Consider the following 14988-nt stretch of genomic DNA (forward strand, 5'->3'; position numbering starts at 1 on the left):
TGATCATGATCATCTCTTGGCAGATGTTCTTTGACAGCCCTTGAAGTCATGCTAGGCTTTTCCTTAAAAGCCAGGCTTAAGCAGAATTTTCTGTTCAAAATTCCTGAAGTGCTGTGTATGCCGTTGTTTTAGTGAATGTAAGTTTTCTGAATGAATTTCTCTGGTGTGCAGCTAATAAATCTGGTTGAATGCAAGCTTGAGATGGCTATAGCTGACTGACAATCCCAGGGTGTTTATTTTCATCCAATCAGAAGAAAGCCTTCTGCGGACTCAATGTACACATAAATACACCTAAAGGAGTAGCAATGAAAAAATGCTTTTTGGGGAAGCCAGTGGTAGGGGGGAACAGTTTTATGTGCCTGTAATGACATGGACCAAACTCATCGAGTAGATTACAATATCCATAGATCGTAATCATTTGCTCAGAACTAGCACAAAAATTCTCAGTTGTGGCGTATTATGCTCTGCAAGCACCTATCGAAGAGAGCGCAATTAGTTGAATTCTATTGTGTCCACTGATATTAGGACAGTATGTTACGACTCCTGTGGAAGATTGATATGCATCTTTCTAGAAATTGATGTGTTTTTTTTTCAAATTGACTGTTGTTCAAATATACGATTTATTGCAACATCCTGTGCCATTCAAATTTACTCTAAAGACATGATGAAAAACTGCAAAGCCTAAGACACAGGAAGCCAGGAATCTGAAAAGGTAATGGCATAAAGTTAAAATGAATCTTTTCCTCAAATTGCTTAATAACAACCCACATTATCATAGAACATTTATGATTACTTAATGTTACGGTTCTGCAGTTGTATTCAAGCAAATCCTGGCAATTCAGAACTATTTTCAATTTCAGAAAGGACGGCATTCACAGATTTCATTAAGTCGATTGTTGGTGACATCCCCTGCTGTCACTCCCCAACACAGTAGATTTCTTGCTATTAGAGGGGGGGGAATTTTTATTCCCTTCCACTTTAAATCTGTTGCACTGAAAACTCACCAGTGGTAATAAATCATGATGGATAAACATTCTTATTGCATTAAATGCTAGCTCCAAAATTCACTGTATGAGAGATACGGTAAAGGACCATTCTGAATGCTAGCTTCACAGAACCACATAGCTTTTTAAATAGATATTGTCAAACCTGCTTTCCAAATTCCTACCCTCTGACAACATTTAATATGGGCCTCAACACCACCTCTTGATAGTCCATGATTCAAAGCCCTAAGAGGCGAGATTTTGCCCAGGCTGAGCCCTCCCGACTGTTGTCACACTGCATTGTAAACCTGCAGTCTGAGAGAATCCTGGCTGGTGGACTCTGTGGTTTCGAAGCTAGTGTGTAGATGTCCAAGCTTCTCCATTGTAAACCTTGTCCCACTGAAGATTGCAAAATGGCCCCAAGTCACGCAGGACTCAGTTTGACCCACTGCAGCTAGCAGGTGTTAGGGACCCTGGTACAGATTGATTGTTGCTGCAGACGGTGTTAAGGTTTGGACTCAAACCTGCAGTCAGAGCCAGCCTACTGCTAGCTGTGCTGGAACAATACCCTCACACTTCGAAAGGCGTTTGCGAATAAGATGCAGGTTAAACTCAATTCCTGTACTCAGCACGTCTGTTCTATTCAAGTGCCTGCAGGACACGTGTCGTCTACTAACTTTTTAAAGTTTTTAATATTAAGATTAATTTTCGTACTGACGATATTGAGCCTGATTCTTCTCTCTGTGATATCTTGTATAAACCAAGAGTACCTCTTGAGGAGAATGAGATTCCTGCTGAGTTATTCTTGAATTATAAACCGCAGGAAGTGAACGTGTGTGTGTGTGTGAAAGAGAATAAGTTGCAATCGCTTGCTATCAGGTTACACATGTCTCACAGTCAATCTGTAGTATTAATCCTTAGTAGATTGAAGGCAGGCTGCCGGGGAGCGGAGGGTGGGGCAAGTGGGGCAATTTGCCCCGATCCCAGCCCACAGGGGCCCGCCATGAGAGTTTTTCGGGGCCTCCATGGGAGTGCTTTTCACTTTGCTTGGGGTCCCCGAAAACTCTCGCAGGCAGCGGCCCTGTTGAGAGGGTAAAATTAACAAGAGCTGTATTCTAGTATGGAGCAATACTTTGCTCCAGGAGGGGACAATGCTTTCATTTAATATCACCCATTTCAGGAGGATTCATCATCTTTGTTTGAAACACACACTCTGACAAAACCAAGCCAAACTCGCAGTTAAAACATTCTTAAATCCTCATGATAGAATTATATTTATAAAGGCTTCATATTCCTTCTCTGTGCCACTCTAGGGGGCGACCTGCCGGCCCGCTGGAGTTGCTAGGGTAAAAGTCTTCCGACGAACGTGCACGCGCGGTGCGTACACCTACTGGAATGGATATGAGCAATCACTCGAAGAAGAACTGCCTTTTCCATTGAATGTCACATACTTTCCATCCACAGACAGTAGCAGACTGGGCTGGATTAATGCACAGACACGACACGCCCTCATGATTGCAAAGAAAACCTGGTAAACGATACCCAGGCACAGCTGCTGCCATGATGCCTGCCTGAGTCTGCGGAGAGCCTGAAACAATAGCTCAGAGCTGGGAATGGCCTCATGCACTTCGATGAGGTGTTAATGCCAAGATGCTCTGCTCGGGCAGGAGAGGAGGGGGGGGGGGGAGTCTGCCACATCACCTCAGTAGAGGACTCTGATTTTGACAGGAAGAGAAATGCCCAACCAGTGTGTGAAGAGTGCCTAGTTGCAAATGGTCACAGATAGAATAAACAACATTTCTGCACTTCCAGCCCAGCCAGATGGCTGAGGGCTGCATGTTTCAGCCCTGCCTGGGGGGTATTCTCCACTTCCCCACCTCCTGAGGTAGAGCAGACAATCAGAATTGCTGGAGGAGGCAGGCAGAGCTCCTTCCCCCTCTCCTTGGGAGCTGAAGCTGTTCTCACAGGACCCCAGCAGTGCAGGGTAGCTCCACCTTCTCATCTCCTCTCCCCTCCTGCAAGCAAGGGGATGGTTTCTGTGCTCCTCCTCACCTTTCTGCAGCAGCAGGCCTGGGATGGGGATGGGTGGGTGAAGAGCTCCCCGCCACGCACATTTTTTGAAGATCTCTTTAGGCACTGAGTGCAATGGGCTCTGCCCGCCCATCCAACAGATCCAACTACTGCTCCTGGGCGGAGTGTCACGCTGCTGCTGCTAGGAGGCCATGCCACAATGTGGGAGCAGAACCAAGGTTGGCCCTTGTGTCATAGCGTGTCTACATGCCTGCTTTGCCTGAGTCCAGCCCTCTCTGCGATGTCAGTTGGGTAGGAAGAGCAGGCAAGATGAGGTGTGCAAGAGTCTGCTGGTTGGTTTAGCCTAGTCATCAGCCGGACCCTGCTTAGCCCTTCCCTGCCAAGCTGCAGAGCAAGCACGGAAACAGGTCTATTAAGAAAAAAAGCCCGTTGTAATCAATGGCAGGGTAACAGAACACAAACTTACAGTACAGCTCAAAGAGACTCTGCCAGCAGCCACCAGAGGGCAGACACCAAGGTCAGATTGATCTTAATGGTACAGTTCTAGAGCAGGAAAGCTTTGCAAGAGCCTCAAATCTCAAGTACAATGCAGTTATCCAAGATACATTCCAAGATGCATTTGACCCGGTTGGATCTGATTGTACTGGGCAGTATCAGATATCAGACACAATTGGGTACGGAAAAAAACCCAGGGACTTTCTGCATTTATCAGCCACTGTGCAAAGGGTGCTACAGGAGCTTGGGAAAGAGCCATGGAGGCTTTCCCTGCAAGGTCATCAGTTCAAATCCAGTCTAGATGGTAATGTTCCATCCTAAGCTCCATATGTGTTATGGCCAGGCCCCCTATGCACAGACAGCTACCTGCCATCCAAGGCAGTTACCCCACATTGGTATCTGGGGCTCCCCCTTCTCATGGCCACTGGTCTGGAAAGGGTTAGGGGACGAGCCACAGGGCTCCCTGACCACCTCTGTTATTTTTATGCACATAGAGGCCTCAGTGGAGATCAGGGCCCCTGTTTACAATCTAAATAGCCAGCCCTTTGGGACAGGGATGGTCTCTTTTCTGTGTCTGAGCACTTTTTCACGCAGCAGGGCTCTAATCCCAGTTGGGCACTTTGAGTACTAGCATCATATAAATATTTACAGGACAGACCCAGCCCCAGGGTCCTTTTGGCTTCCTCAGTGCTACCAGATGGCTAATAAGCCATAGTAGCAAGAGATGCCCAGTTCCACCTGCAGCTGGCCTGGAGATTGCACCCCATGCGATCATATATAGCCCAGGCAGGGCAGGCGTACTTATTGCAGCTTGCTCTATCTAGAATGAAGCCACAGCCACAGAAATAGCTCACACTGGTACAAAACACAGCAGCATGTCTGCTTAGCAACATGTCACCATTACAACATAACCCCGGTGCCAAGTTCTCTGTACTGGCCTCCTGGCGAATACAAGAGGAAGAGACACAATTGTTACTTCTGTTTTGAAAGTGCTCAGATGTTTCTGGTAGGGGTGGGGCGCTGAGGCACATCAGCAAGAGAAAGGATGGGATAGTGAATGAGGGGGTAGGAATGGATGAGGTTGGAGTGTGATTCAGGCAAGAGGGCTCACTAGCCTAAGGCAGGGCTCAGAGTAAGCAGGAGAGGGAATGAGAGCAGGGCAGACTGTGTTCAGGCCTTGCATACACTAGAAACAGACTCTAAACCTTCTTCACTACTGCTAAAACCAATTCACTTGCACTGGGGTTAGTAACAGGAACCCTAACGTAGGCAGGTCACTTCAGTCAGATCTAGCCTGAGCACCATTACGTGGCTGGCATTAAAAACACTGATGACTCATCCTACGACAGCTCCCAACCTTGTTAAACACCGATGGAGCTGAACCAAAGTCAGCAGCAACTGGAAATTAGTGCAGATAGCTCACAAGTGTGCACGTCCCCTCCTGACACAAATGAGGTAGGATTGGGAAGTTTCAGAGATTACATGGGAGCAAAGGAGTAAAACAAGAGGGAGGGGCTGGTGGCAACGTACGGAGTCTGCAAACAGCTAACTGAAATACTAGGGCCAGTTGCATGCACCTTCCCACAGACGCTGTGGTTCTAGTCCTGCAGAAATGGAAAAATCCAAGAGGAAGACCAGCTGAGCTTTAGCATCACCTGTATCTTACACACACACGCACCCCCCACCCCCTTTTAACTCCTGGGGAGCAATGACACACAGGCTTTCTTTCAAAGGGCCAGGGATATGGACCAGTCTCCTAAGACTTTTGTGCTTGTAGAATATTACATAAGGTGACACACTCCAGAGGGAGGGCGATATGATGAAATTGTCCAACCCCCTCCCCCCACTCCTAACCCTGATACATGGAACACAAACATCAACATCTCAGCAAAATGTGTTTGTTGACATAGGGGCCGTGAGAATTGTCCCATTTCCCTGAAAGCCGAGCCTCCTAATAATGCCTGAGTCATACATGACAAGATTTGAAAGTCTGATTTCCCCTCCCCTCACCCCTCCCGTGGTGCTAGAGAAAGGAAGCAGCTGTAACCAGCACTTACTTAGCTGGTGGCACCATTGAGTGGGATTAAGGTGTAGGAGGTATAATAGCTGACTACTTCTCAGAGCCACAGAGCTCCAGAGCACAATGGAATTGTAAAAAAGCCCTGTTTGCAGGCACAAGAAGAAATAGAAGTTTGGCAGCAAGAGCCAGAACAAAATTGCAGCAGGAAAAGAAACATTAGCCCTTGTGGAAGGAAAAACAACATTGTGCGTTTCAGTTAAAGAGCTCTCTTCTCAAGGCAAGGCTGCAGTTTCAAACTAGCGGGCGGTTGGCCTCTGACCACCAGGGAGCACAAAGGGCCTTTTAGCATTGGAGAAATGGAGCCTGCAGTTTTGTTTAAAGTATAAAAGGAGGCTGTGTCTCTTGCACACCACTCTGCTTCACATTGGTCTCCTCTGTTCGTGTCACAGGGAGGTTATGGCATGATGCTGCAGCTCATTGCTCTCTAGTTCCTGAGGCCTGCTGGGAGGAAGCCAAACCCTTGCTCGGAAACAGAGGACAATACAATTTTCCAATTTTCTTGGCTGGGGTCTGCTTTAATGAAGTGGTGCATATTTCCTGAAGCCTCTATCAGGACTCATTTTCTCAGGCAATAAGAACATCCTTGTAGTCCAGGTATTCTGCTTGGATTGCCTGTGGCGGTTTTGTAACAGATTCCTGCGCTGTCTGCATTATAATACTGTAAACTCATTGAACCAGAACCCAGCTAAATGTATGTGCATATTGCAGTTTCACTAGAGGAAATGTGCCTACGAAGAACAGAAACTCTGCCTTAAGAACATAAGAAAGTGTTATTTACTCCTTCTCATAACACAAGAACTAGGTCACCAAATGAAATTAATAGGCAGCAGGTTTAAAACAAACAAAAGGAAGTATTTTTCCACACAACACACAGTCAACCTGTGGAACTCCTTCCAGAGGATGTTGTGAAGGCCAAGGCTATAACAGATTTAAAAAAAGAACTAGATAAGTTCATGGAGGATAGGTTCCTCAATGGCTATTAGCCAGGATTGGTAGGGATGGTGTCCCTAGCCTCTGTTTGCCAGAAGCTGGGAATGGGTGACGGGATAGATCACTTGATGATTACCTGTTCTATTCATTCCCTCTGGGGCTAGGTGGACCTTTGGTCTGACCCAGTATGGCCATTCTTATGTTCTTATTGGCTAGATCAATATTTCTTCTACACTATTATCCTGCCTTTGACACTGTGCCAACTGCTTCCAAAGGTGGTGTAAAATTGCCAAGAGATGTTCTGTGTTATGCTATGAAGGAAGATCCTAATGGCTTTTGCTGATGATCCACCTGTGCTCTGATGTACAACAATAGATAGCCGTTGTAATCCTATCCTGGCTAGGGTCATCTGCAGCGGCTCCAATTCATAAATGTGCAACCAATGTTTTCAACTTTAAACTACTTACTTCCATTGCATCAAGGAGCTGTGGGTTTCATTGCTTAAATCTATCGTTCACAGCACATTTCTTTACAAGAGCAAACATAACACCTCTACAACATTTCAGTACTATCACCTCTTCTGGGGACTACCAACACTGTGCCTGGAACATTACACTTTATCTCCAGAAGCCTTGGGGGCAGGCAAGGATAGTTAGATTGGTCCCTTTAGGATTAGCATTCTAGCAAGCTATTCTTATAGCAGAGGGTGAAGGATACCCAATGAAGAATCACAGTTAATGTAACACTAACTATATAAAAATTGCATTTTATACAGAGGTGGAAATGGGTAGGCATTAATGTGACCTGCATTACTATCTGCCCACAAACCCCTCTTCACAGTCCTATCAAGAGGCTGGAAAGCGGGAGACAATAGAGTGCCAAGTTACATCTCTAAGGTGTGTTATGTAGGGGAGATTTTCAATTGAAGTGCCCATCTGGAGTGGCATATGTTATGACAGTCCCAGAAGTGCCCTTTGAGGGGGCTACTTTCAGGGGGATAAGATCATCTGGAATGTAGGTCTGGCCATCCAAATGTTAGTAGAGCAGATAGTGAAAATATTACTTCTATCCTCCTGAGCTGGCCAAACATCCTGTCTCTATGTAGTCTCTGCATGAGCAGTACATTTGTACTAACATGGACAGAAGCACTCAGACTGAATAGGGTTTATTGACCTCTTCCCCAAGACAGTTTAAACTGCAGTGGATGTTTCCTGTCACATGCATTTTCTCTCATTAATTCCCTGTCTCACCCACACACTCACTACAATCACATTCATCGACTTGTGAATGCAAAGCACATGTAAGCAGTGGTTATATTCTCACATGCACCAGGAGGTTAAAAGCAGCATTACACGTGTCTTGTAATCAATGCACAAATATCCTGTATTTCTGCTAGAATGCAGCGTCTAACAAGACAGTTTTAAATTTTTGGAAATGTGCATTAAAACCTTCTGAATGCGAGGGAATAACATGAAGGGATTAGTTAATGAGGAGACATGAATTAGCAGCTTGAGTGAAACAGGCAAACCCTGAGGACTTTTATCTTGGCTCCATATAGCAAAAGCAAAGTTGATAAAGTCATGGGGCGTGTGAGATAGCTGTCTCAATGCAGGGGAAAACCTAAACACTTTTGCTTCCTCACTGATATGCATGATTAACAGCAGTCTTCAACCTTTTTTCCTTCTCAGATTCCTAAAAAATGATGAATGCAGTTGTGGATCCCTTTGGAAACCTTAGACTCTCTGTAGATCCCCAGGGGTCTAACCACTGACTTAGGACAAAATACCACAGAATTCTGCTATAGAATGATAGCCAAAATCTTTATTTACTTTGTAACTAGCAATTTATTAAAATTCACAACATTTCCCCCCGAACACTGATGGAGTTTCAGTTCAGTGGAGTCTGCTTCTTATAATGTGTGCCTGCAATTCTTTTTCAAATCTAGTTATTGAAAGATTTAACTCACTGCGGTTTTATTTCTGTTGCAGCTTACTTTACAGGTATGGCTTCAGGAGAGTGGAAGTTCTACCCCCATATATACATAAAATATTCTTTCAACTGTTTGATATTGGTTTCATGTATTTTTCCATCATTGCAATTCAGTAAAAAGCCAATTGTGTTTTCCCTCTGTTGATATTCACCCCTTCTTGTTAACTGTTGGGAATGGACCACATCCACCCTAACTGAACTGGCCTCCTTAATACTCACCCCCGCCACTTGGTAAGGCAATTTCCATCTGTTCATGTGCTGTATATTTATACCTACCTACTTTTTTTCACTCCATGCATCTGATGAAGTGGGTTATAGCCCACGAAAGCTTATCCCCAAATAAATGTGTTAGTCTCCAAGAAGCCACAAGGACTCTTTGTTGTTTTTGCTGTACTTTATAAGTGTAGGTTAAGTTTCCAATTTCATACAGGCAAGGGACTGGTCACAAGGGCTGAAGACACACTGTCAGTCAGCAGTGATTGTAGGTCAAATTTTCAAAAGCCTATGTCTCTTTTGAAAATGACACTTGGGCACTTTTGACATTTTTATCTGCATCTAGTTTGGTTCCCCTCACCATAAGCCAACTGAAAATGATATATTCTCTAGAAATACAGTTGAAACTGAGAAGTTTGAGAGTGGGCAACAGAGATGGTTAGAAGTATAGTGGAGTAGTCATAGGAGGAGACTGCAAGAACTAGGATTATTTAGAGTGGAAATGTAGAATGTGACTGAAGCCAGTTGCTAAAGGTGAAATGATTTGCAAAGCAGACACTGCTGGTGGAGGGTGCAAGCATGAGGTTCTGGTGCGCTGAGTTAGGCAAAGCTGGAACTGAAGGAGAGTTTCTAATCCTTCTGGCCTTGCAGCCACATTTCCTGCCCACTCCACCCAATGTTTCACTTAAGACCAGGTGTTCTCCTTTTCATTTTAGGAAAAAGACGGACAAATAGTCCGGTAGGACAGAGCTGCAATGAAACAGCAGTGAGATGGAGACATTCAGCTATGAGCACTAGTTCAATCCAGCCCTAGTCAGCAGCTGTAACCTAAAAGTCTAAGCAGATGGCTACACTAGACAGCTTGCAGCTGCGCCACAGTAAACTCTCTTGTGTTGCTGCTCTAGGCTGAGAAGAGAGAGCTCTTCTGTGATTTACTGAACATAACGAGCGGCAGCAGCAGGAGAAGCACTCCCACCCACATAGCGCTGTCCACCCACACCCGAGGTTGGTGTAACTTACCTTGCTCAGGGGGGTGGGTTTATTCACACACTTGTGCAATGCAAGTTATATTGACATAAGTGGTAGTGTAGATATAGCCTTTGGCTATGCCTATCTCTTTACTTAAAAGGCTACAGTGGCTCAGCTGTGGCGCTTCCCTATAGACACTCACTACGGCAATTGGAGGGTTTCTCCTCTCGCTGCAGGATCATCCACTTCCCTGAGAGGTAGTAGCTAGATTGGTGGAAGAATTCTTCCATTGACCTAGTGCTGTCTACACCTGGGGTTAGGTTAGCATATCTCTGTCTCTCAGCGGTGTGGATTTCTCACATCTCAGAGCTGTAGTGATGGTGATGTAAGTTTTCAGTGTAGATCAGCCCTAAAATCCGAAGGCTGCTCGCCAGCCAGTGTGAAATGAGTCAAGTTCACTTCAGTTCAAAAAGGGAAAATATGTTCACATTAAACAGCACTTTTAAAAGTCACTTGGAGAGAGAGAGAAGCCAAGTATTGAAGAGGTGTGGAGAGTCAGCTATCCTTTTGCATCCTAGTGGTCCCTCCAGGCCCAAGTTGAGTCCTATGGACAAGGCACATTGTGAGGAAAGTTTGCACTGTATATGCCCCTTCTGCGGATACGACAGTACTGCTGTCAAATTAACTCTGTTCACAAACACTAGAATCACTTTACTAAGGGAGAGTTCCATATGTAATAGAGGTAGCAGGTTTCTTGGGCCTGCTATTTGAGGCCAACAAGAAGCAACAGAACTAGCCATATACCAGAAGGACATGCAGACACCCTTAAGTAGAAGTAGCAGACAGGAAATCAACACACTAAGAACCCCACAGATTTGCAGTGACAGCTGGTGATATAACTTCAGCACATCCTGTGAGTAGGACAGCCAGCCAGGGGATGGCCACACAAAATCTAAGCAACAAGGAGCCCAACCAGAGATCAAATTAAAACCAATCTATGTTGATTGTCATATGCCAAGTACTCAATGCAGCACAGGCTTCCTGCAGAGCAAATACAGCATCTACTGTTTGGCTAGTAGATACCAGGGGCGGCTCTAGGCAGGTTGATCCACACCTCCCGAAGCTGCGGGCCCAGCGGACCCTCCGCAGGCAAGCTGCCGAAGGCAGGCTGCTTGCCGCCCTCGCGGTGACCAGCAGAGCGCCCCCAGTGGCTTGCCGCCCCAAGCACACGCTTGGCATGCTGGGGCCTGGAGCCGCCCCTGGTAGGTACAGTTGGAGCCTGTCTGAGCTTACCCCTGTGGTGCACTGAGAGGCCATCCAGGCCCTCTTCACTTCTTAAATCTACTACAGATTTGATACACTTATAGTGCGGTCCAGGACATACAACCCAAGGCAACTGGAGGGCACATAGGACTGATGGACAAATAAGGACACTACAGGTTGGTGTGTTCTTTGCTTTTTTAGAATTAGTTATCAAAGCTCTGTTACTGGCTAAAAAAACCCAACAACCAATCCTGAAAACAGGAACAAATTCAGCAGGATGACAAAGTAGCTTCAGCTAGGCAGTGTCAGCTCCACAAGGGAGCAAGGTTCATCAAGAGCACTACATGATTGGGGCCAATTCCAGAGGAAATAGGAAACAATGATTTCCAAAGAACCACCACTTACTCCTGCTCTGGCATTTGGTATTATACAGGCAGAGGGCCACCCTTGCTTAGATGTGACCATTAAAAATATGCATAATTTCTTAATTAAAATACAAGTTTGAAAACATCCAAATACACATACTGAAAAACTAACCTTTCCCAGTGTCCAGGCAGCTGGGCTGGTGATGGCTACCTAGCAAGTGTTAGAGAATTTATTCCCAGTGCAGATGACTAGTCACAGCACCTCCCCATGCTCCGGAGGGTCAGCACATTTGCTATCTTAGCCCTGGGGTTGGGGTTGGTTTAATACAGCGTAGATACTATGGGGATCAGAAAGACATCTTAGAGACTGCCGTGATTTTCCTCTTCTCACCTCATCCCTCCACAGCCCTGTTTGGTAAGAGAGAATTCTTTACAGCTCCTGCCATCCGGAGCAGCCTTTCCTTTACTCACAAGCAGCAACTCACCATCGGTTTAAAAACCTCATCAAGCAAAATTTTCAAAGTCACAAAGGGTAGCTAACCTGTACAACCTTGAAAAAAAAAATCACCCCAGGAGAGAACAATTCCCCCCACTCCCTTGCTTATACCTTTAAATTCATTTTTTTAAAATGTGTTTTAAAGCCTTCCCCTGTAGCTTGTCTGAAAGGTGCCATCCAAAGAGAGAGCTCTTGTATTGAAAATATTTTTTAAAATGCACAAAAAATAGTACAGATTTTGAAGTACTTTGCTGTTAAAAGATCAAAAGACTAGCACAGCCAAGCTCACTGTTGCTGTGTAACTGTGATAGCAAGAAACAAACAGCCAAGTACGCAGGATGAGAGGAGGAAGCATTATCGAAAAATTAAAGCGATTGCACCACACACAGCTAATATGCTTTTTATACTATATGGCATGAGAGCCATGCCTGCATGCACGAGGTTACCACCATAGCCTCCAGGAGGTCACCAAGGGAACCTAAAGACAAACAGCACTTTTGTAAATATAACTACAGGAAGTGCAGCTTGCTCCATTTCCTCTGTTTGTCCTCATGTAAGAGCAAGTCTGGTATCAGCGTTCCATGATCACTCGACTCCTCTTTGCTCATTAAAGTATTATCCTTGGGAACTAACCTCGTTACAGATAGCTGGATATTTTAAATAACGTCCAGATGGACACCCACACACATCCGCCTGTCATAAAGAACGTGTATCAATGTACTGACAGAAGGTATCAAGTAGCTGTCAAAAGGAAAAAGTTAAATATAGCACTTAACTGCATAATTCTGTTTTGTCCAAATTGTACAGCCGGGCATTCCAACTTGGAAAGTTCCCTCCTGCATTTCATAGTTAACTTTTCAGCAATCTAAGAAAAGAAACCAGGAGCAAAACCAGTTACCTGTTCTGTGTCTTTCTTCTGAGGAAGTTGAGCACATATACACAAAAAAGGAGTTACCAGAATTACACGAATAGTTCTCATTTGCGTATGCAGTCGTTGAAAAAAATCTGAAAGAAAATCCAATAGCTAGCCTGTTGCATAACTAGAGTGATTTGAATCAGTGAGCTCTTCACCACACATCTCTGACATGCCAGTTTCAAAATTATCATGCCAAATGCTCAGCTTTGTCAATACAATAGTGATGCTCAAGATACTAACTCAGAACAGTTTGGTAAAAATTTTCTGCAAGAGTTAGAACTGGTAGCTGGTCATAGTTTTTAGATGAAACGGAGACAGTACAATCTAACTGAGAATTGCTTTGCTCTTAATATCAGCTAGTGAATTATTTTGGTTCTTTATGAACTATTTGCACATATTCAACTCTAGTCCAGCATCAGTGCCTACACACCACCCCTTTCCCACAAAAACCAAACAGTACCTCTCTGGTAAACCACTATCCTGTTAAAAGCAAAAGCTGCATTACTGCAACATTATAAGGGAGAATTTACACAGTGAAATTCAGAGCTCTTGCTCCCACAAGTCTGCCACTTTGCACACAGCAATACAAAAAGATGCACAAGGTGTAATTTAAATACTTTCATATGTAGAAACATTCAAAAATGTGGAAGACTTCTTGTTAATCTGGGAATAACTTCCTCCCTGACTTGAGTATAAAGTGTCTCACCTATAAAACGGTGTATTATGTAGTTCTACTCTGCTTACGTTTAAAGAAAAAGAAAGGCACTAGTATGGATATTGCACGCATCCTTTCAAGTAGCATCATATATTTTGATTATCGTTAATGAACATTCATTAAAATAGATTCTAGTTTCCTGGAATGTGAGCCCTTAAGAGTAGTGGTGGGTCAGTGCTTTTGAGTTATTCTTTGAAGTAATGGGATACTTGTAGTAGATGTCTCAGAGCGTAAATTCAAACATCTAAACAAACAGGTTTGTTGGTTCTATTTTTTTGAATGGCCATTGCAAATATTTCCGTTTGGTGCTCCAATCTGGAATTGCATTCTCAGAGCAATGCTAAAAGATGAATCGGAAATGACGTTTTGGTTTTGTTCATATTTCATGCCCAGATTTGATTATTTTCAGAATTTACTCAGAAATCTTATTCTCATTGAGGACTAAACTCATAGGAAGTTTGGGCTTTAGTTTGTAACATTCTGAGTTATTTAAATAATTGTTTTGAACTATGGAAATAGTGTGGTAAGTCATAAAGGGCCAAATATTCTCTGGGGACTTTCCAAAATTCACCTTTGGGTTGCGAATGCACATGAGAAATTTCAAAGCATTGTTTCTGTAGAAAGTTTCAAAAGCCATGAAAGAACTGCAAGAGCAAAACTACAGTATGAACCTGATTTTATCTATAGAACACCATGAATTAATGTACTTCTAATTTCAAAGGACATGGGAGTAGCAACACCAGTTAATGGTGCAGTTCTGACAGCTGAGGTGAAGTGAGCAGTTGTGATGAGTCACTGGAAAGTAAGGAGCTCTCCACATGCAAGCTGCACAAATTTTCAAAAGGATATTTAGCACAGTATCTTCAGTAATGCAGGAGTAAAGATCTACACTGAGGTCAGATGAGGACAATACAAAATCCCATGTTACATCACACTATGATACAAAAGATGTTAACAACTCCAAACATTGTCATTATCTGCTGCTGCTTTTGTCCTCTTTACTCCTAGCAGGAAATGAGATTCATCTTAGATTTTGCACACCCAGTTTTATTTCCAATTCCAAGACAGAAATTCCAAGATTAGTTCCATTGCAGGAATTTCTGAACAGTGGTAGATTTTTACATACTAAATAGAAAACCTGTATTTTGCCTTCATGCCACGGTGATAATGCCAAGACATGAGCAGATTAATGGGAAGTGTTAATGAGTATCAGCCTTTGGTTTTAAATGCTTTGCTGTGTCTGTCTGGATCACACTCAGTGATGATTGTATAATTTAAAGACCAACTCCTGAAAATGTGTAGTTCAGATTTAGGACTTGTCTTCAACAAGACGCTTCTGATGCTTTTTTCAAATTTGTAAGTTCTAAGAGTTCTACTAAAACTACACTTATACAGAGAACTTCTGCAAGGGACTTAGAGTTTTCACTTGAGTTTTCTTTTCAAATTTGTAAGTGATCAAAATGTCTCCTATGATAAAAAATCTTTAAACCGGTTGTTTTACCTGGAAATATTTCAGTGAAGGAAATCAAAGAGAAACAACCAA

At 43.8% G+C, this 14988-nt stretch overlaps 1 protein-coding gene across 1 annotated transcript in view; it reads right to left on the reverse strand.

Annotated features, from left to right (window-relative positions):
- SHC4 (SHC adaptor protein 4) overlaps positions 1 to 12766 on the reverse strand; it is a 76065-nt gene extending 63299 nt beyond the window's left edge. The window contains exon 1 of the mRNA XM_032762986.1: positions 12713 to 12766. The gene's annotated coding sequence lies outside the window, so the exon portion shown is untranslated. The remainder of the gene's footprint in view (positions 1 to 12712) is intronic.
- Between the last annotated feature and the right edge of the window lie 2222 nt (positions 12767 to 14988).

This window comes from Chelonoidis abingdonii, chromosome 9, assembly GCF_003597395.2.
Source record: "Chelonoidis abingdonii isolate Lonesome George chromosome 9, CheloAbing_2.0, whole genome shotgun sequence".
Taxonomy (NCBI): domain Eukaryota; kingdom Metazoa; phylum Chordata; order Testudines; family Testudinidae; genus Chelonoidis; species Chelonoidis abingdonii.